The sequence below is a fragment of the Meriones unguiculatus genome, chromosome 17 (assembly GCF_030254825.1).
Source record: "Meriones unguiculatus strain TT.TT164.6M chromosome 17, Bangor_MerUng_6.1, whole genome shotgun sequence".
Lineage (NCBI taxonomy): Eukaryota > Metazoa > Chordata > Mammalia > Rodentia > Muridae > Meriones > Meriones unguiculatus.
This window is the reverse complement of record NC_083364.1, coordinates 57,362,985-57,382,333: the sequence shown is the minus strand read 5'-3', so window position 1 is coordinate 57,382,333 and position 19,349 is coordinate 57,362,985. Positions and strand designations below refer to the sequence as shown.

At 40.9% G+C, this 19,349-nt stretch overlaps 1 pseudogene; it reads left to right on the top strand.

Moving 5' to 3' along the window:
- The first annotated feature begins 3,951 nt into the window (after window positions 1-3,951).
- LOC110544646 (elongation factor 1-alpha 1-like) lies at window positions 3,952-19,145 on the top strand (annotated as a pseudogene).
- The last annotated feature ends 204 nt before the right edge of the window (window positions 19,146-19,349 follow it).

Below are 19,349 nucleotides of genomic sequence, written 5' to 3'. Positions count from 1 at the left end.
CATCTTTGTAAAAAAACCAGGTGTCCATAAGTGTGTGGGTTTATTTCTGGGTCTTCTGTCCAATTCCATTGATCCACCATTCTGTTTCTATGCCAGTACCATGCAGTTTTTATAACTGTTGCTCTATAGTACAGCTTGAGATCAGGGATGGAGATACCTCCAGACAATGGGTTGTTGTACAGGATTGTCTTCTTGATGTGGTTTCTGTCACTGTGATCCCTACTCCATTGTTTAAAACAGCCTCAGAGAGCTTTCTGGACACGTGTGAACTTTCTATGTTACCAGTGCTTACATGTATTTGTGGAAGGATGATACAGCCTTTTATTTAACTGGGACTTCTATTGTCTATCTCTTTTCCCTTAAAGAAAGTTCTGTACTCTTCTCAGTCCTGTCTGTGGTTTTGCATTGCTGACTTAATTTAACTATTTTTCCTTTGTGACCAAAGTCCCCGCTGAAGCTTAAATGTAAAATCAATGTTTGGTGACAGATACTTTGTGTTCATTTAATATGTGAATTATATGCCTCTTTGCCCCTTTAAAAAATGAACTATTTGCCATCCTGAGAGTCTTCATTTCCTGTTTCATTTACCCATATTCTCATTTCTTCTTCCATTCGTCTCCTTCCTTCCTGACAGCAGAAAAAAATATTGTGAAGTTACATCTTGCATTAACTTGAACTTCCTTTCTCTCTCTCTTTCTCTCTCCTCCATACTCTCTGCTATTATTGATATTTTGGTCCTGTTGAGGAAAAAAACATCTTAAAATTTTGCAAACTTTAACAATATTCCAAACTTACTTTCTTTTACAGCTTATTTTCACTTTAATTTTCTTTCATAATGATGTTTTTTGAACATAGATTAGACATTATGAAGGTAATCTCAACTTCATAGTAATTTCTTTGGGAATCTAAAGCCTTCTCAGTTTAAATAGAATTGGCCTTAGGTGGGTGAGAAAAGCATGTACTCTGGAGAGATTTTAACTGAATTTATTAGACTTCAGTGACATTACACTAGGTTACAAAAGATCTAGTAGTGATTTGTTATTTGGCCAGTAGCAAGCAAGTTGCTTAGATTTTTCTGGCTCCACAAAGAAATGAGTTGGTTTGGGAGTGTTATTTTTTTGTTTGGGTTTCTTTGGCTTTAACATTCTATGTGAGAATAGGAGTTTTGGCTTTCCTCAGTTGAAGATGTAGTTGGAGCAGGAGAAGAGGAAAGCTTTTCTTCAACATGATAATCACTACGAATCATGTACATGCTCCACTGAGATGTTTCTTCATTAAGAGTTGTATTTAGGATAAAGAGATGGAATAAGTTCCTGTGAGCTATGTATGGCTCTTTAACCTTCATTTTATTCTCTACATTTCAAATGTGAATGAAAATTCATTATTATCATTAAAGAAATTGCAAAAGAAAAAAGAAAAAAAGAGATAAAATCCTCCTGCTGTATACAGTGAGTCAAGAGTAACTAAATGATAGTGTATTTCTCCCATTAAAATTGCCTCCATAACCTTCAACAGAAATAGCATTAGTAACCAGAGAAAATTAATGTTCAGTAATTGTTGGATCCTTATTCAAATGTGACTTTCAAATATCTTTCCCAAGAGGAGCACTTAAAAAGATCCATCAAAGCAGCAGTGTTAATAACCCGCTGAAGGGCCTGGGTAGCAGGTTAAGAGACTCACCCGCCATTAATTAGGTGAAGGGCTCGCAAAAATGTTAGGAGTGCACCTGAGCCCAGGATTCATCTTCGGAAGAATGATCTATCTAGGAGTGAAATGAGATTGAAGTTGTCAAGCATTTAGCCAAGAGGAGAGGTGGAAAAAAAAATCCAGTCACTTTGAGACAGTGTAATTGTTTTCTCTCTAAATGGTTTGAGGATTCTTAGCCAGAGTGGTAGTTTTGGATTTCTGTCACCTAACCCAATGCCCCTGCTTCACCTCTGTCTACAGTACTTATGAGTGAAAATGAAGTCTCCTCTCATTACTTTGCCTGAGTGGTCCTCCAAGCACTTCAGGGAGGTGCTTAGGGGTATTTAAGCCTATGGCATCAATGCTGGCTGATTTGCTCAGTCAGTAGGAGCATGCCTTTGAAAGGAGAGAATAAAAGTTGCACAAAGAGAGCAGCTGACAATTGCAGGACTCCTCCCTAGCGCAGATGCATTCAGAGTATATTTCTTTGCAGGACTTTTTTTTTTTTTCCAGAGCCATAATTGTCTCAAGCAGTGAGCTGTAACAAAATGATTTAACGACCTAAACTTAGGAACTTTCTTTTTAAATTTGTTGCTGACAGATGCATAGGATAGACACTGATTCATAGAAACCAGTAGACTCTGAAAAGTCTATAGATTGCATCTAAGGGCTATTTTCGGCAACTTTTGTTTGAAGAATATCCATAAGCAACTTTCCCCCCAAAAATTTGGTCCTTAGAGGGAAAGTGAGTTCAGAACATGCCTCCATCAGTGAAATGTTTTCTGTGCAAGCATGAAGACCTGAGTTCAATTTTTTTTTTCTTTTTTCAGGGTGGGCAGCAGATGATAATAGATAGTAGATGGTGATTTAGCTTTTCTGTCTTTTAACCTATTACAAGTGTGTCATGTTCCTCCCCTGTCCCCCATTCCCAGCTTTTGACTCTTGAACATCTCCCTGTGTCTTTGACACTGTAAAAAAGGAAGAGGTGTTGGGTGATCTGCTGAACAGTTACATTATCATACTGTTTAATATGAGTTACTGTTGCTAATAATTGAAGATGTATATCTGTGAGATTTGTAAGGGAGAAAGAGGCTAGGAAGACCAAGTTTCTAATGATTTTATAATCCTTTAAAAAACAATGAAATGGGCGTTTTGAATAGGTAGCACATTGGATCTGTGGGGAGAATGGGGGCATTTCTTTGCTTCCTTGATGTGCCCAGGGGAAAAGGGGAGAGGGCCTGTAAAACCCCTGAATCTTGGCATGCTCCATAGGACATAGTACTGCTGAGGACAACTCTACAGCCCGGCTGTGCTTTAGGAGAGTCACTGCCCTGTGATAGCCACACAGATTATAGTCTACCAGATTGTTAATTGTTGGACCTACAATTATATCTGGCTAAACTAATGCACTTAGATTAGGTGTCTCATTTCCTGCAATTGATTCTCTTTTTTTTTTCTCTTTTTTTTGATTTATTTTATTTTATTTTTCTTTATTAATTACACTTTACTCACTTTGTATCCCCCCCCCTTGGTTCCCTCCCTCCTCCAGTCCCAATCCCTCCCTTCCTCCACCCTCTGCATGCATGCCCCTCCCCAAGTCCACTGATAGGGGAGGACTTCTTTTCCTTCCTTCTGATCCTAGTCAATTAGGTCTCATCAGGAGTGGCTGCATTGTCTTCTTCTGTGGCCTTGTAATGCTTCTTCCCCCTCAGGGGGAGGAAATTAAATTCTTAACATTCACAAGAAAACTCAGGAGTGGCAATACCTGCAGTCCCTGTTTCGGGGAGGCAGAGACAGGAGGATTCCTGGGGCTTGCTGGCTAACCAGTTGAGCTGAATAGTGAGTCTGAATTTGTGACAAGAAATTGGAGATATCCTGAAACAAGGATTGGACTAGCCGAAAGGAATCCGGAGAACCTAACGAGGAGGAAGTAGCCTAAGCAAAACTACACCCCTTCTCCCAACTAACCTTTCTTTCCTACCTGCTATTGGGGCGTTGGAAGGGGTTGGGGTGGAGAAAGGAGGAAGAGACGGAAGAAACATATATGAAATAGGGTTAGAAAGTACCCCAACACTGTGCCCAGACGTCGGACTTAGAGTAATGGCTAATGCAGTAAAGAAGACAGCAGGGTTTGAAGAAATGAATATATGAGGTAAAAGGTTTACTGTGATTGTTACCACCGGTTTCTCTCCCCCTTTACTCCCAGAGGGTATTCTCTGGTTTTACTTCTTTGTCTTCCTGAATCCCATTTTAAAGAACGTGAGGATGATTGAACAGCTGGAAAAGTTGAGAGTGGATATACAGGAGTCTGAGAAACAAAAAGTGGATAAAAAAAACAAACAAACTAAGTTTACTCGGTTTAGGAAGGATTGCAGAGTTGGCAGTGCAACTAGAAAATTTGCAGGTAGAGGCTGAAACGCTTGGAAAGTAAAAAGCGCCATTGGTAAAGGGAGAACACCTATCTAAGAACCAGGTTTTCCCACAATTGCTACCGAGCCCTGTTCCATGCACTTTTGGTGTCAAATTCTCACAGGTCCTGTGTGAAGCAAGGGGCTAGGAGGAGCAGAAAGCCACACAGGGCGAAAGGGTTAAAGAGAAAAACCCCTGTTCAAGAAAAAGGTTAATCTTCAGCAGACTGAGCTGCCAGAGGAGCAGCCTCAGGTTAAGGGATTAACACCATTACCTTTCCCAGTAGCCACCAAAAGCTTTAGATATCAAAATGTTTAGGGCTTCAATTGTGGTGAATTAGGTCACTTGAAAAGAACTTGTGACCAATCTGCTAAAAACCTCAGATCTCAAAGTGGCTGGGGTGTTAAAACTGAGGAATATGCTATGTTCCACCAGAGAAGTGAACAAGTCTTTTCTGGTAGCACTGGGTTCTTGGCAAGAATCTTTCAGTTTCCTGCAACTATATAAGGTATGACAGAAAGGGTCATTTGACTAGTGAATGCATGTCCAAAAGAGACATACTAGGTAAGTTCTTGCCATTAGGGAACAGCTTTGAAGTCCTACCTCAAGGCTCGATAGCAAAAAGCATGAGCTGTTCCAGACAAGAGCAGCCAGGAGTTATCAGGTCATAAAAGAAACTATTGATCCAAACAGAGTTTGGTTCCTTGATCATCACCTCTTAAAAAAGCAACAGCAAGCAAAGAAAAGCCATTTTTTTTTTTTTAAGAAAAAGGGGGAAATGTTGTGGATGTAAACATGGTTTTGTTTTGATCTCAGGTGTGGGATATGGCACTGATTCTGATTGTCCACAGCTGCAAACTATTTGCCTTGTGAGGGCTCTGAGAGGGGCTCTTCGCCAGCTGCAAATAGTTTAAATCTGAGGACTCTGAAGAGGGAATACATGCCAGAGCCCAGAGAGTGTTGCGGGGGCTCTGAGAGAAGGCTGTTGCTGCTGCTGCTGCTCCTGGTTGCTGTTGATGCAGGGTGATGAGAAGTTGGCGATATCCTGAAACAAGGATTGGACTTGCCAAAAAGAACCCGGCCACTCTAACCAACAGAAAGTAGCTAAAGAGAACTTTGCCTCCTCTCCCAGCTAACTTTTCTGTCCTCCTTAGTGTTGGGGTATTGGAAGGAATTGAGGTGGAGAAGAAAGAAAGAGGGTTAAGAAACTAAAATAAAATAGAGATTTAAAAGGGCACAAAACAAATTTAGTAAAAGACCTTGTCACACACACACAAAAAAAAAAAGAAAAAAAATAAGTTGAAGTAATTGAGGAAGGGACCTGACATTGACCTCTGGGTTCCACAGGCATCTGCACCAACACCCAGGCAAACGGGGGGCTGGAGAGATGGCTCAGAAGGTGAAGGGTACTGGCTGCTCTTCCAGAGGTCCTGAGTTCAATTCCCAGCAATCGCATGGTGGCTCACAACCATCCATACTGTGATCTAATGTCCTCTTCTGGTATGCAGGCATACATGCAGGTAGAACACTGTGTACATAATAATAAATAAGTCTTTAAAAAAAAAAGAAAAGAAAAAGAAAGTGGCAGCATCATTCAGAGGCTCTTCTCTGTGTTCCTGGATCCCTTGCTACAGTGTTCACAGTTCACTTGAAATCTGAAGAACAGAAAAGAATGAAGGAATACTTTAAAGTTAACTCAGTACTTCTCATTTCGCTTCCATTTTATAGAAAGATCAGATCAGTCTAAAACTAGACACTGAGAATAAGACTGCTGACATCAGTAACCACAAGTGACCTCGGGTTTTTAAAATGCTGTTGTGTCCATGGTGATAGAAATGCTTATGAATAAGAAGCCAAGAAGTCTGCAGAAGTGGTTTCCTGTGTCCAATTAAAGTGGCTCCTCTTCTTTCAAAATCAATTCACACTTCTAAAGAATCAGCTTTTGCGGTAGCCAGTGATCTTAGTTACCAATCATAAGGCTCCTAATCTCTACCAAATATGTCTGAAATTGGATTGTACTCACTTCAGAGATTGACTATCACTAAGAAGGCATTTGGGAAACAACTTACTTATTTTCTCTTCTATAACCAGACTTGTTTCTGTTAACACTTAGATTGATAAAGGCTCTATTTTTTGATCCAAATAAAATCAGTCTCCTAAAAATTCTCTTTCTGACTTCACCCACTTAGATGGGAGCAATAATAGTGCTGGGTCAGTTTGGGGAGAATTCTGCATCCTCAAGTGCTTGCTGAGCAGACTTGTTTTTAACAAGAATCTTGTTTGGGGGCTCTCACAAGTATCTCTCAGTGGTATTTCCATTCAGTAATTTTCTGTCCACTGACCTCCAATTTTGCTCCTTGAGTGTAATTTCTCTTCCCTTCTGAAAATTCTTCATTGTTGTTCTGCTTTTGAATGGCTTCTTGACCATCTTTAACAAGAGTCTCAATAACTTTTTTTTCTCTAGCCAGATCAAGGTAGAAATGAATTTACATATATACAAGGAGTTCATATCCTTGTCTATAAAGATTGTCAGTGTAAAATTCAACTCTACTTAAGAAAATAATTTATCCTTAGGTCAATGTATGTAGCCTTAGCCAAGGTCATGTTCAAGGTATTCTGGATGCCATGTTTCATTGCCTAAAAGGGTCAATGAACATTTATGGTCATAGAACAAAAGACAGTCATGAATGAATGTATTTACAAAATTCATCAGTGGGTCCAGCAGGTAGATAACTACAGCAAGGTAGAGAAATGTCTCCTGTAGGTTTCAGATGTCATCTCATTCTTATCTTTAGGGTAAATGGAGGTTAGAGTTCTGCTAAGCCTGAGGATATGCTCCCGGTACTTTACATCTCAGTTACCTGAACATTGGTTCAGGAACAAATGGAAAGCGAATAGCTTCTGAAGAGCCTAAGATAGCTCAAAACAATTTTGACTCTTGAACTATAACATTCATTTCTCTCAGCCATAATGATCTAGATAGCCAAGGTCATGCAGCCTGTGCAAATTTAATAAAGATGCAACCTTTTCAGAGAACCCAGTTTACAAGGATAAGAAGTCCCATCCTTGATCTCACAAAGCACTGAAATTCGTTATGTCAGGCCAACACTAGAAATACAATTGTCTTTAATGGGCAAGAAGGTTGAATTTCCCTGCAGTACTTGAGCTTCAGAAAAATGGTGATAGTTAAAGAAATTTCTTATAGACAAGAACAAAGTTTCTCATCATCCATTGTTTACTTTTCTAAAGGCAGTAGGACCTGAGAGAATGGAGCCTAACCATGAGGCAGACTAAAGTCTCATGTATTCATCAACTTTATTCAAAGCATCAGACAATTTATACCCCAAGGGCCAAAAAAAGTAACGCAAGTAAAGTTCTCATGAGTTCAAGCTGTATATAATTACAAGGACAAGCTTCACATGGCAAAAAAAAAATACATTTTCCATAGATGCCTATGAATAACAACAGCTGAAGTAAACTCATTCTTATCCGCTACACCTGGGAGGGACACAAAAAGTACATTCCAAGAACAGTTCCGTGTTTTTGAAGAAACTGAGGTAAAAAGACCCTTGTCTTCTTTTCCTGGAGTTTTCTCAGAAGCATTCAGGATTCCCTTCACATGACTCCATTTTTGGACAGTGTTTCAACAATCCACTGTGAGCTCAGCTCATGACCAAAACTTTCATAACAAAAACAAAGTTTACTTTATATGTGTTTTATGTGACTCAATGGCCCTCAGAAATGTGGAGCCAAAGAAAGTCAGTATGATGGTAAATTTGACAAAGAGTGGACAGTTCCGTGGAAGCCTCAGTGCAGAGAGTGCATGGTCTGATCAGATGGCAATGCTCAGTGAAGGGATGCTCAGCAAAACCTGCTAGGACTCCTCACTCTTCTTTGTGTTGCAGGAGATGCTCCTGTCCTCCCTTTAAATACACACTTAGCACACTTGAAGTTTGTCTGTCTGAAGTATACTGAGTGTATACTTAAAGGGCATGTGTCTGAAGTATGGTATATAATGAAATAAAGGTTATATAACCTTCTTTGGGAAAATTTCTCAGTTCTCTAGCCTGTTTCCATGAAGAATGTTGGAAGAACATAGGGACTGTCCTGAGTTTGAGGTTTTCCCAAATGCCAAAGTTCAAAATTTGAGATTATGTGCCTTCCAACCTACACCTGTGCAGAGTTCTTTGCTTAGAAAACAGCTTATGAGTGTGAGCCTCTGCTTCGATGCTTTGATCAGTAGAGTCTTTCAGAGGCCATCTGTGGTAGGCTCCTGTCCTGATCCCTGCTTCTTTTGCTTCCAATGTCTGTTGCATTTGTCCTTCTGAATGGGAATTGAGCATCTTCCCTAGGGTCTTGCTTGTTGTTTAGTTTCTTTAGGAGTGTAGATTTTAGTATGATTATCGTATATTGTATGGCTATATCCACTTATGAATGAGTATATACCATGTGTGTATATACCATGTGTGTCTTTATACCATGTGTGTCTTTCTGCTTCTGGGTTACCTCACAGTTCCCACCATTTGCCTACAAATTCCATGATTTCCTTTTTTTTTTTTTTTTTTTTTTTTTTTTTTTTGTGGAGTAATATTCCATCGTATAAATGTACCACAATTTCTGTAGCCAAACTTACGAAAGATGGGGAAAATAGGAAGACCTGGAGGAGACAGGAATTCCAAAAGAAGACCAAGAGTGAAAAAACAAACAAACAAACAAACAAACAAACAAACAAAACTGAATCCTGGGGGACCTGACCAAGGACAATGCATGGAGAGGACCAAAAACCCAGGCTCAGAGGTAATTCATAGACTTAGTCTCCAAGTGGGTACCCTAGTAAGGGGAATAGAGGCTTTCTCTGGCATGAACTCAGATGCAGGCTCTCCAATCACCTCCCTCTGGGTGGTGTAGCCTTGCCCAGCCACAGAGAAAGACAATGAAACCAGTCTTGATGAGACCTGATAGGCTAGGGTCAAATACAAATGCAGGAGGACCTCCAATGTTAGTGGACTAGGGGAGGGGCATCTGGAAGAAGAGGGAGGGAGGATGGAATTGGGAGGAGATGAGGGTGGGGGCCACAGCTAGGATACAAATTGAATAAATTGTAGTAAATGGTAGTAATTTAAAAAGAAAAAGAAAACAAACAAACAAACAAACAAAATAAAATAGCTTATGGCTACAAACCAAACAGTCTTACATACTGCTATCACATATATAAGCCTGACTGTTGTATTCTTTATTTCCTTGTTACAAAGCTAGACATGAAGCCTCCACACTCTTTTTGCCTTATAAATGTGTAGTTGGACAATTTGTGCTACTGACAACTGGGAATAATATGCTTACTAACCAAATTATGAGTCTTTTTGTTTCCTGGTTTTTGCTTCATCTTTAGTCTTAGCCAGGAAATACTGTCTTCTAGAACATAGAGAGGTTTCCAGGCTTGCCATGGCAATGTTGTTGGATCCATTATTCAGTTCCACCATCCATTACTTATTCCTTACCTGGTTCTACCCAGCTTTCTGGCTTCTCTTGTTCTTTTTTGCCGTATTCAACGGCAGACTTTATGTTATGCCATTCTTTCTAATGCAGTGAGTTCAACAGACAGGGTCTCACCTTGCAATAATGTTCCTAAAGAAAGTATCGTTAAATTTGAGCGTTGATTTGACAAAAGCTTTCACCTTGCTTTACTAAATAGTTTTGTATCTCTACCATGATAGGGAAATTAAGTTTTTTGGTGTGTTTTACATGAAGTTTAACTACTTGGTACCCTAACTGAAGATGCTAGGAATATATATAGCATATATGGTGGCAGAAATGATGGTAAAGAATAATCTTGCCCCTCCCTTTGACTGTCAGAATATTGAATCAAAGAAATTAGAATTTATTTGTGAATATTAGGTTGGGAAAGGGGCAGGCAGAGGCTCTTGTAACAGGCAGAGAAGGAACTTGTCTCCAGGAAAACACTGTAAACCAGTCAGAAGGCTCCAGAGGAAAGACTAGAGCTAAAGACACTGGCAGTTGGGGAAGCACATCTGAACTCTTTACTTATATCCATTTTTTTTAATTTCTTTTTAGAATTAAACCTTAATGGAGATAGTATTGCACAAGATTAGGAAGTGAGGCAGTAGGTAGCCCAGGGTCATTGGATCTCTTTGTCCCTTCCTAATGTAGCCAACATTAAATAAATCTTCCTTTCCCTGTTCTTCTCTATCATTTTGGCTCTCTTAATGGCCTTGGAGGATGGTGGGCAGAGCTTACTCTCTTAGGGCTTCCAGGGATCAGGCTCTAACTTGAAATCAAATCTCTCCTAACACAACCTGTTGATCTACAGCTTTCTCTGTTTAATAATCTTCTCTTACATAAAATGTCCAATTTTGTTGATTTGTTCCAGCTATGTAATAATGGTGTCCAAAAGAGAGCCTGTCTCTGTTTCATTCCATTCAAATCAGAAGGAGCTAAGACCTGTCTCAAGTTCATATATGATCAATTCTCATAGTAAGCCACAAAGTTTGCCACAAATGAGTGTTGCTGTTTCCTGTGATTGTTAGATAACAAGTCAAAATTCTCCAGTAAGGTTTAAACAGTTTAAGTTATACCTTGAGGGTGGAAAACCATTTTTTTTTTTTACTTCATATAATGTTACTGATAAGTTGTCCTTACCTATTGCACTTTAAAATTTTTCTGTTTTAACTCCTGCTGACATCATTGATTTTCTGTGGTGAAGATGGAATACTACATAGGTATCCTGAATTTTTTTTTTTTTTTTTTTTTTTTACATTTTATTAACTCTGTATCCCAGCCGTGTCCCGATCCCTCATTCCCTCCCAGTCCCTCCCTCCCTCCCTCCCTCATCTCCACCGTGCCCCTTTCCAAGTCCACTGATGGGGGGGACCTCCTCCCCATTCATCTGATCCTGTTTTATCAGGTATCTTCAGGACTGGCTGCAAAGCCCTCCTCTGTGGCCTAACAGGACTGCTCCTCCCTTCGGGGGTGGGGAGACCAAAGAGCCAGTCATCGAGTTCCTGTTAGAAATAGTCCCTGTTCCCCTCACTTTGGGAAACCAATTGGTTACTGAGCTACCACAGGCTACATCTGAGTGGGGGTTCTAGGTTATATCCATACATGGTTCTTGGTTGAATGTCAGTCTCAGAAAAGACCCTGTGCCCAGATATATTTGGTCCTTGTGGAGCTCCTATCCTTTCCCCATCAGACTAACTCCCCTTCTTTCTTATGATTCCCTGTACTCTGCCAAAGGTTTGGTCATGAGTCTTTGCTTTGAAAACACTGCTAGTTAGAGTCTTTCAGATGCGCTCAGTAGACTCCTGTCATACGTTCAATGCACATCCCATCTGTCTTTCTAAATGAGGATTGATCATCTTACCCCATGTCCGCTCAATTGATTATCTTTTTTAGGTGTATAGATTTCATTATGTTTATCATATCTTATAGGTCTATATAAGTGAGTATATCCCATGTTTGTCTTTCTACTTCTGGGATATTTCACTCAGAATGATCTTTTCTAGATCCCACCATTTGCCTGCAAATTTCATGATTTCCTCCTTTTTGATTGCTGAGTAGTATTCCATTGTATAAAAATACCACAATTTCTGTACCCATTCCACCGTTGATGGACATCTGGGTTGTTTCCAGGTTCTGGCTATTACAAATAGAGCTGCTATAAACATGGTTGAGCAAGTGTCCTTTTTGTGTACTTGAACAAACTTTGGGTATATACCTAGCAGTGGTATAGCTGGGTCTGGAGGAAGCACTATTCCTATTTGTCTTAGAAAGCGCCAGATAGCTTTCCAGAGTGGTTGTACCAGTTTACATTCCCACCAGCAGTGGAGCAGGGTTCCCCTTTCTCCACAACCTCTCCAGCATGTGTTATCACTTGAGTTTTTCATCTTGGCCATTCTGATGGGTGTAAGGTGATATCTCAGGGTCGTTTTGATTTGCATTTCCCTGATGGCTAATGAGGATGAGCATTTCTTTAAGTGTTTTTCTGCCATTCGATATTCCTCTGTCGAGAATTCTCTGTTTAGCTCTGTTCCCCATTTTTTAATTGGATTACTTGGATTGCTGCTTTTCAGCTTCTTTAGTTCTTTGTATATACTGGATATTAGTCCTCTGTCAGATAAAGGGTTAGTGAAGATTCTTTCCCAATCTGTAGGCAGTCGTTTTGTTTTGATGACGGTATCCTTTGCTTTACAGAAACTTTTCAGTTTCATGAGGTCCCATTTATTGATTGTTGCTCTTAGAGCCTGTGCTGTTGGTGTTCTGTTCAGGAAGTTGTCTCCTGTGCCAATGAGTTCTAGGCTGTTCCCCACTTTTTTTTCCAATTGATTTAGGGTATCTGGTTTTATGTTGAGGTCCTTGATCCACTTTGACTTTAGTTTTGTGCAGGGTGATAAATATGGATCTATTTTCATTTTTCTGCATGTAGACATCCAGTTGGTCCAGCACCATTTGTTGAAGATGCTGTCTTTTTTCCATTGAATGGAATTGGCTTCTTTGTCGAATATCGAGTATTCATAGGTGTGTGGATTTATTTCTGGGTCTTCTATGCGGTTCCATTGATCCTCCTTTCTGTTTCTATGCCAGTACCATGCAGTTTTTATTACTGTTGCCCTGTAGTACAGCTTGAGATCAGGAATGGAGATACCTCCAGATGATCTGTTGTACAGGATCGTTTTGGAGATTCTGGGTTTTTTGTTTCTCCATATGAAGCTGAGAATCTTTTTTTCAAGGTCTGTAAAGAATTGAGTTGGTATTTTGATGGGAATTGCATTGAATCTGTAGATTGCTTTTGGCAGTATGGCCATTTTCACAATGTTAATCCTACCAATCCATGAGCACGGGAGATCTTTCCATCTTCTGATATCTTCTTCAATTTCTTTCTTCAGAGACTTGAAGTTTTTCTCAAACAGGTCTTTCACTTGCTTGGTTAGGGTCACACCAAGGTACTTTATGTTATTAGTGGCTATTGTGAAGGGTGTTGTTTCCCTAATTTCTTTCTCAGCCGTTTTGTCTTTGGTATATAGGAGGGCTTCTGATTTTTTTGAGTTGATTTTGTATCCTGCCACTTTGCTGAAGGTGTTTATCAGCTGAAGGTGTTCTCTGGTTGAATTTTTGGGTTCGCTCATGTATACTATCATATCATCTGCAAATAGTGACACTTTGACCTCTTCCTTTCCGATTTGTATCCCCTTGATCTCCTTTAGTTGTCTTATTGCTCTGGCTAGGACTTCAAGTACTATGTTGAAGAGATATGGGGACAATGGACAGCCTTGTCTTGTCCCTGATTTCAGTGGGATTGATTTAAGTTTCTCTCCATTGAGTTTGATGTTAGCTATAGGCTTGCTATATATTGCCTTTACTATGTTTAGGTATGTGCCTTGTATCCCTGATCTCTCCAAGACTTTAAACATGAATTAGTGTTGGACTTTGTCAAATGCTTTTTCGGCGTCTAAGGAGATGATCATGTGGTTTTTCTCCTTCAGTTTGTTTATGTAGTGGATTACATTGATGGATTTCCGTATGTTGAACCACCCTTGCATGCCTGGGATGAAGCCTACTTGGTCATGGTGGATGATATCTTTGATGTGTTCTTGGATTCGGTTTGCAAGTATTTTATTGAGTATTTTTGCGTCAATGTTCATAAGAGAGATAGGCCTAAAGTTCTCTTTTTTTGTTGGGTCTTTGTGTGGTTTAGGTATTAAGGTGACTGTGGCTTCATAGAATGAGTTTGGTAGTGTTCCTTCTGTTTCTATTTTGTGGAATAGCTTGAGGAGAATTGGAGTTAGCACTTCCTTGAAGGTCTTGTAGAATTCTGCGCTGAAGCCATCTGGTCCAGGGCTTTTTTTGGAGGGGAGACTGTTAATGACTGCTTCGATTTCCTTGGGAGATATAGGGCTATTCAGTCTTTCTACCTGATCTTGACTTAGTTTTGGTAGATGGAATCTTTCAAGAAAATTATCCATTTCATTTAGATTCTCAAATTTTGTGGCATATAGGCTTTTGTAGTATGACCTAATAATTGTTTGGATTTCCTCAATGTCTGTGGTTATGTCCCCATTTTCATTTCTGATTTTGCTGATCTGGATAGTTTCTCTCTGCTTTTTAGTTAGTTTGGCTAAGGGTTTGTCTATCTTGTTGATTTTCTCAAAGAACCAGCTTTTTGTTTCATTGATTCTTTGGATAGTTTTATTTGTTTCTAGTTGATTGATTTCAGCCCTTAGTTTGATTATTTCCAGCCGTCTGCTCCTTTTGGGTGTATCTGCTTCTTTTTGTTCTAGGGTTTTCAGTTGGGCCATTAAGTTGTTTGTATGTGATGTTACAAATTTCTTCTTGCAGGCACTTAGTGCTATAAATTTTCCTCTGAGCACTGCTTTCAGTGTGTCCCATAAATTTGGGTATGTTGTGCCTTCCTTTTCATTGAATTCTAGGAAGTCTTTAATTTCTTTCTTTATTTCTTCCTTAACCCAGCTGTCATTGAGTAGTAAGTTGTTTAGTTTCCATGTGCGTGTCGGCTTTTTGTTGTTTCTGTTGTTGTTGAGGTCGAGCTTTAGTCCATGGTGGTCAGATAGTATACAAGGGATTATTTCAATCCTTTTGTATCTGTTGAGGCTTGCTTTGTGGCCCACTATATGGTCTATTTTGGAAAAGGTTCCATGGGGTGCTGAAAAGAAGGTGTACTCTTTTGAGTTTGGGTGAAATGATCTGTAGACATCTATTAGGTCCATTTGATTTAGGGATTCTGTGAGTGCTTTTATTTCCCTATTTGGTGTCTGTCTAGTTGATCTGTCCCTTGGTGAGAGTGGAGTGTTGAAGTCTCCCACTATTAAGGTATTAGGATCAATGTATGATTTAAGCTTTAATAATGTTTCATTTACGAATGTCGGTGCTCTTGTATTTGGGGCATAGATATTCAAGATTGTGATGTCCTCTTGGTGGATTTTTCCTTTGATGAGAATATAGTGGCCCTCCTTATCTTTTTTGATTAACTTGTGTTGAAAGTCTATTTTATTAGATATTAGGATGGCTACTCCAGCTTGTTTTCTGGAACCGTTTGCTTGAAAAACAGTTTTCCAGCCCTTTACTCTGAGGTAGTGTTTGTCTTTGTTGCATAGGTGTGTTTCTTGGATGCAACAGAATGTTGGATCCTGTTTCCTTAACCATTCTGTTAGCCTGTGTCTTTTTATTGGTGAGTTGAGTCCATTGATATTGATAGATAATAGTGACCAATGCATGTTAGTTCCTTTTGTAATGGAGTCGATGATCTAACCCTGATTCATTGCTTGTTTTCTTTTCATTTTTGTTGGGACATTATCTGTATGCCCTGTTTTCTTGGGTGAATTTGTTTTCATTGGATTGGAGTTTTCCTTCTAGTATCTTCTGTAGGGATGGTTTGCTGTGTAGATATTGTATAAATTTAGTTTTGTCATGGAATATTTTGTTTTCTCCATCTATGTTGATTGAAAGCTTTGCAGGGTATAGTAGTCTGGGTTGACATTTGTGATCTCTTAGAGTCTCCATGATACTTGCCCAGGCCCTTCTGGCTTTCATAGTTTCTGATGAGAAGTCCGGCGTGATTCTGATAGGTCTACCTTCATATGTTACTTGGCCTTTTTCCCTTGCTGCTTTTAATATCTTTTCTTTGTTCTGTAGATTTAGTATTTTGACTATGATGTGACGTGATGTGTTTCTTTTCTGGTCTAGTCTATTTGGAGTTCTGTAGGCCTCTTGTATATTTATGGACATCTCTTTCTTTAAGTTGGGAAAATTTTCTTCTATGATTTTCTTGAAAATATTTTCTGGACCTTGGAGTCTGGAGTCTTCTTTTTCGTGAATTCCTATTATTCTTAGAGTTTGTCTTTTCATAGCATCCTTGATTTCTTGGATATTTTGTGATTGGAACTTTTCTGATTTTACTTTTTCTTTGAGAGAAGTATCCATTTCTGCAAGTGTGTCCTCAGCTCCAGAGATTCTCTCTTCCATCTCTTGTATTCTGTTGGTGATGCTTACTTTTGTGGTTCCTGATCTTTTCTCCAAGTTCTCCAGCTCAAGGGTTTTCTCATTTTGTGTTTTCTTTATTGATTCTAATTCTGTTTTCATGCCTTGCACCATTTCTTTCATGTGTTTGAATTTGGATTCCTGTCTCTCTACGATGGCCTCTATTTCTTTTTTCATTTCCTTCTTATATGCCACTAATTTTTCCTCTACTTGTGTATCTATTTGTTTGGCTATGTTTGCCTGTGTTTCTTTAAGGATATTGTCTATTTCTTCTTTCTTTGCCTCCAATTGACTGGCCATCTCTTTGAAAGACTTGTTCATTTCCTCCTTATGAGCCTCAAATAATTGGGCAAGCATGGCTTTAAAATCATTTTCCTGTGCTTCTGCTGAATTGGTGTATCCATCGATTTTGGGGTTTGCTGGTGAAGTCATGATGTCCTGATTTATGTTGGAAGTGTTCTTTCGCCTACCTCTGGCCATTGGCTTATCTGAAACCTTCCCTGTTTGTTTTTGGATTCTGCAGATCAGACTGGTGCTGTCTCTCTCTGGTGTCTGGAGAGTTCTTCAGGAAGCTGAGCACTCTCAGCGTGTGCTGAGGACTGGCTGTACCTGTGGGAGGAAAGTACGCAGGCGCAAACGGGGCAAATGCAAGCGTGTGTGTGCGCGCGCACGCGTGTGTGTCTGTGTGTGTAAGTGTGCGTGGATGAGTTTCTCGAGGGACAGAGTGATGGCTAATGTTGAACCCTTGAGTGTGTGGGAGGGGCTCTGTACTGTATATGTCGCAGGCGCTAATGATGATCGCAGCGCAATTTCTGGTATTAACTGTCTTAGCTCCTCAATCAGGCCCACAGGGCAGGAACTTCAATGTCCCTAGTGCCCCTCTGTTTCCCAAAGTGGGTATGTGGGTGGGAGGGGGGTTCGATGCCTGGCTTCTGATTTAGAAGGACCCAGGATCTGGGGAACTGCAGATTCTCAAGGGTGCACTCACTTACAGGCAGGTCTCTTGGCCGAGATCGTGGTATCCGGGGCTCTCTGCTCTCTGGTTTGGCCCTGCTTCTTTGATGTGTTCCGCCAGTTCTGTGCTGCTGTCACTGCCAGGTTCTGAGGTCTTGCTGCAGCTGGAGATTTCAGGGTGGTCACTTCAGCAGGGATGGGGTAATCAGGCTCTCTGTTCTCTGGTTTGGCCCTGGTTAGTCTTAAACTGGAGGGCTGTGGTGCCCCGCCAGTTCATTACTGCTCCGCTGCCCCGTCCTGCTGTAACTAGAGACTGGCTTGCTAGTCCCAATGCTTTCTGGGAAGTCCTGGGATCTCTTCGTTGTGCTCTCCAAGCTTGGGAGGCCCAGTGCCTGGTGTGTCCAGGTTGTATGACGTTTCTGCCTGGTTTTGGTGAGTATATAGCGTATTCTCTGTCACTGTGGGATTGGGCGGGTCGTACCGTCAGTGATGGCGATCCTGCGGAGCTAGTATGGTGTCTAGCAGATTCGCGCCCTGGGAGGATGGTGCAGCCGCTGTGCGAATCTGGGACTCCGGGGTACGTACTGCTGGCTTTTGTCTGCCGCTAAAGTGGTTGGGGCTCCGTCTCAGCGGTTGTATACCCCAGGCAGTTAGGTCTGCGCTGAGAAAGATGAGTCCGCTGTGCGGCTGTGCCGAGGAGGAGGGAGGTCTGGGGGAAGGGAGTGCAGCAAGAACAAAGGATCTTTTCTCTCCCTCCCCAAGCAAGTCTCCGGGTGACCGGAGGCCAAAGTTTTCACCTCCTGCGATGTTCTCTGGTGTTCAGAAAGCCTAGCTGTGGTTTTCCTGGGTTGGGGGTCCTTCCATTCTCCAACTCAGAAGATCAGGTATCCCACTGCTCAGAAACTGTGTGTGCTAGTCGCCATCTTGGCTCCGCCCCCCCATCCTGAATTTTTTTTAGAAGAATCAGGCACTTTGCTTTTCACAACAGGTTTGCTCAGAATGCAGGTGTTGTGAAAACCACTGCTAATTCAAAGCCAAATTGGGAAAGGAAAAGACTCACATCAACATCATTGTCACTGGACAGGTAGGTTTAGGCAAGTTCAATACAACCAACCAGCCACATGAACTAGAAATGTGGTGGAATTGAAAAAGGAACCATCAAAAAGTTTGAAAAGGAGGCTGCTGAGATGAGAAATGGTTCCTTCAAGTCCTGGGTCTTGGACAAACTAAAAGCTGAGCATGAATGTGGTATCACTACTGACATCTTCCTGTGAATTTGAGACCAGCAAATGCTATGTTACTGTCATTGATGTCCCAGGACACAGAGGCATCTCAGACTGACTTGCTGTCCTGACTGCTGCTGTGGTTGGTGAATTTGAAGCTGGTATCTCCAAGAATGGGCATACCAGTGGGCAAGCTCTTCTGGCTTACACCCTGGGTGTGGAACAGATGATTGTTAGTGTCAACAAAATGGATGAGTAAATTGTTAAGGAAGTCAGCACCTACAATAAGAACATTGGCTACAACTCTGATACTGTAGCATTTATGCCAATTTCTTTTTTGACTGGTGCAAAAATGCTGGGGCCTTGGTTCAAGGTATGGACAGTCACCCGCAAAGATGGCAGTGCCAGGGGCACCACACTGCTGGAAGCTTTGGATTGTATCCAGCCACCAGCTTGTCCAACTGTGGACTGCCCCTCCAGGATGTCTATAAAATTGATGGTATTGGTAATATCCTGTGGGCCAAGTGGAAACTGGTATTCTTGAACCTGTTATGGTGTTTACCTTTGTTCCAGTCAGTTTTACAACAGAAGCAAAGTTTGTTGCAAGGCATGATGGAGCGCTGAGTGAAGCTCTTGATGGGGACAAACAATGTAGGCTTCTATGTAAAGTGTGTCTGTTAAAGACTTTAGATGAGGCAGTGTTGCTGGTGAGAGCAAAATGACCCACCAATGGGAGTGGCCGGCTTCTCAGCTCAGGTGATTATCCTGAACCGTCCTGGCTAAATTAGCACCGTCTATGCCCCTCTACCAGACTGTCACACAGCTCACATAGCATGCAAGTTTGCTGAGCTTAAGGATGTCTAAGGTGAAGACATCTGCAATCACTGTCCAGCACAGGGAGTGGCCCTGTCCTCTTTCTTACTGTGCTATTACATGGTGGAGGGGACAGTCCAGTTATTGAGGCCTTTTAGTTTTTATAAGGATTCTAATTTCCTCCCAAAGGCACCAGCCTTTAATAGTATGCTACTTGGGTATTAGAACATATGAATGTGTGGAAGTCACTAACAG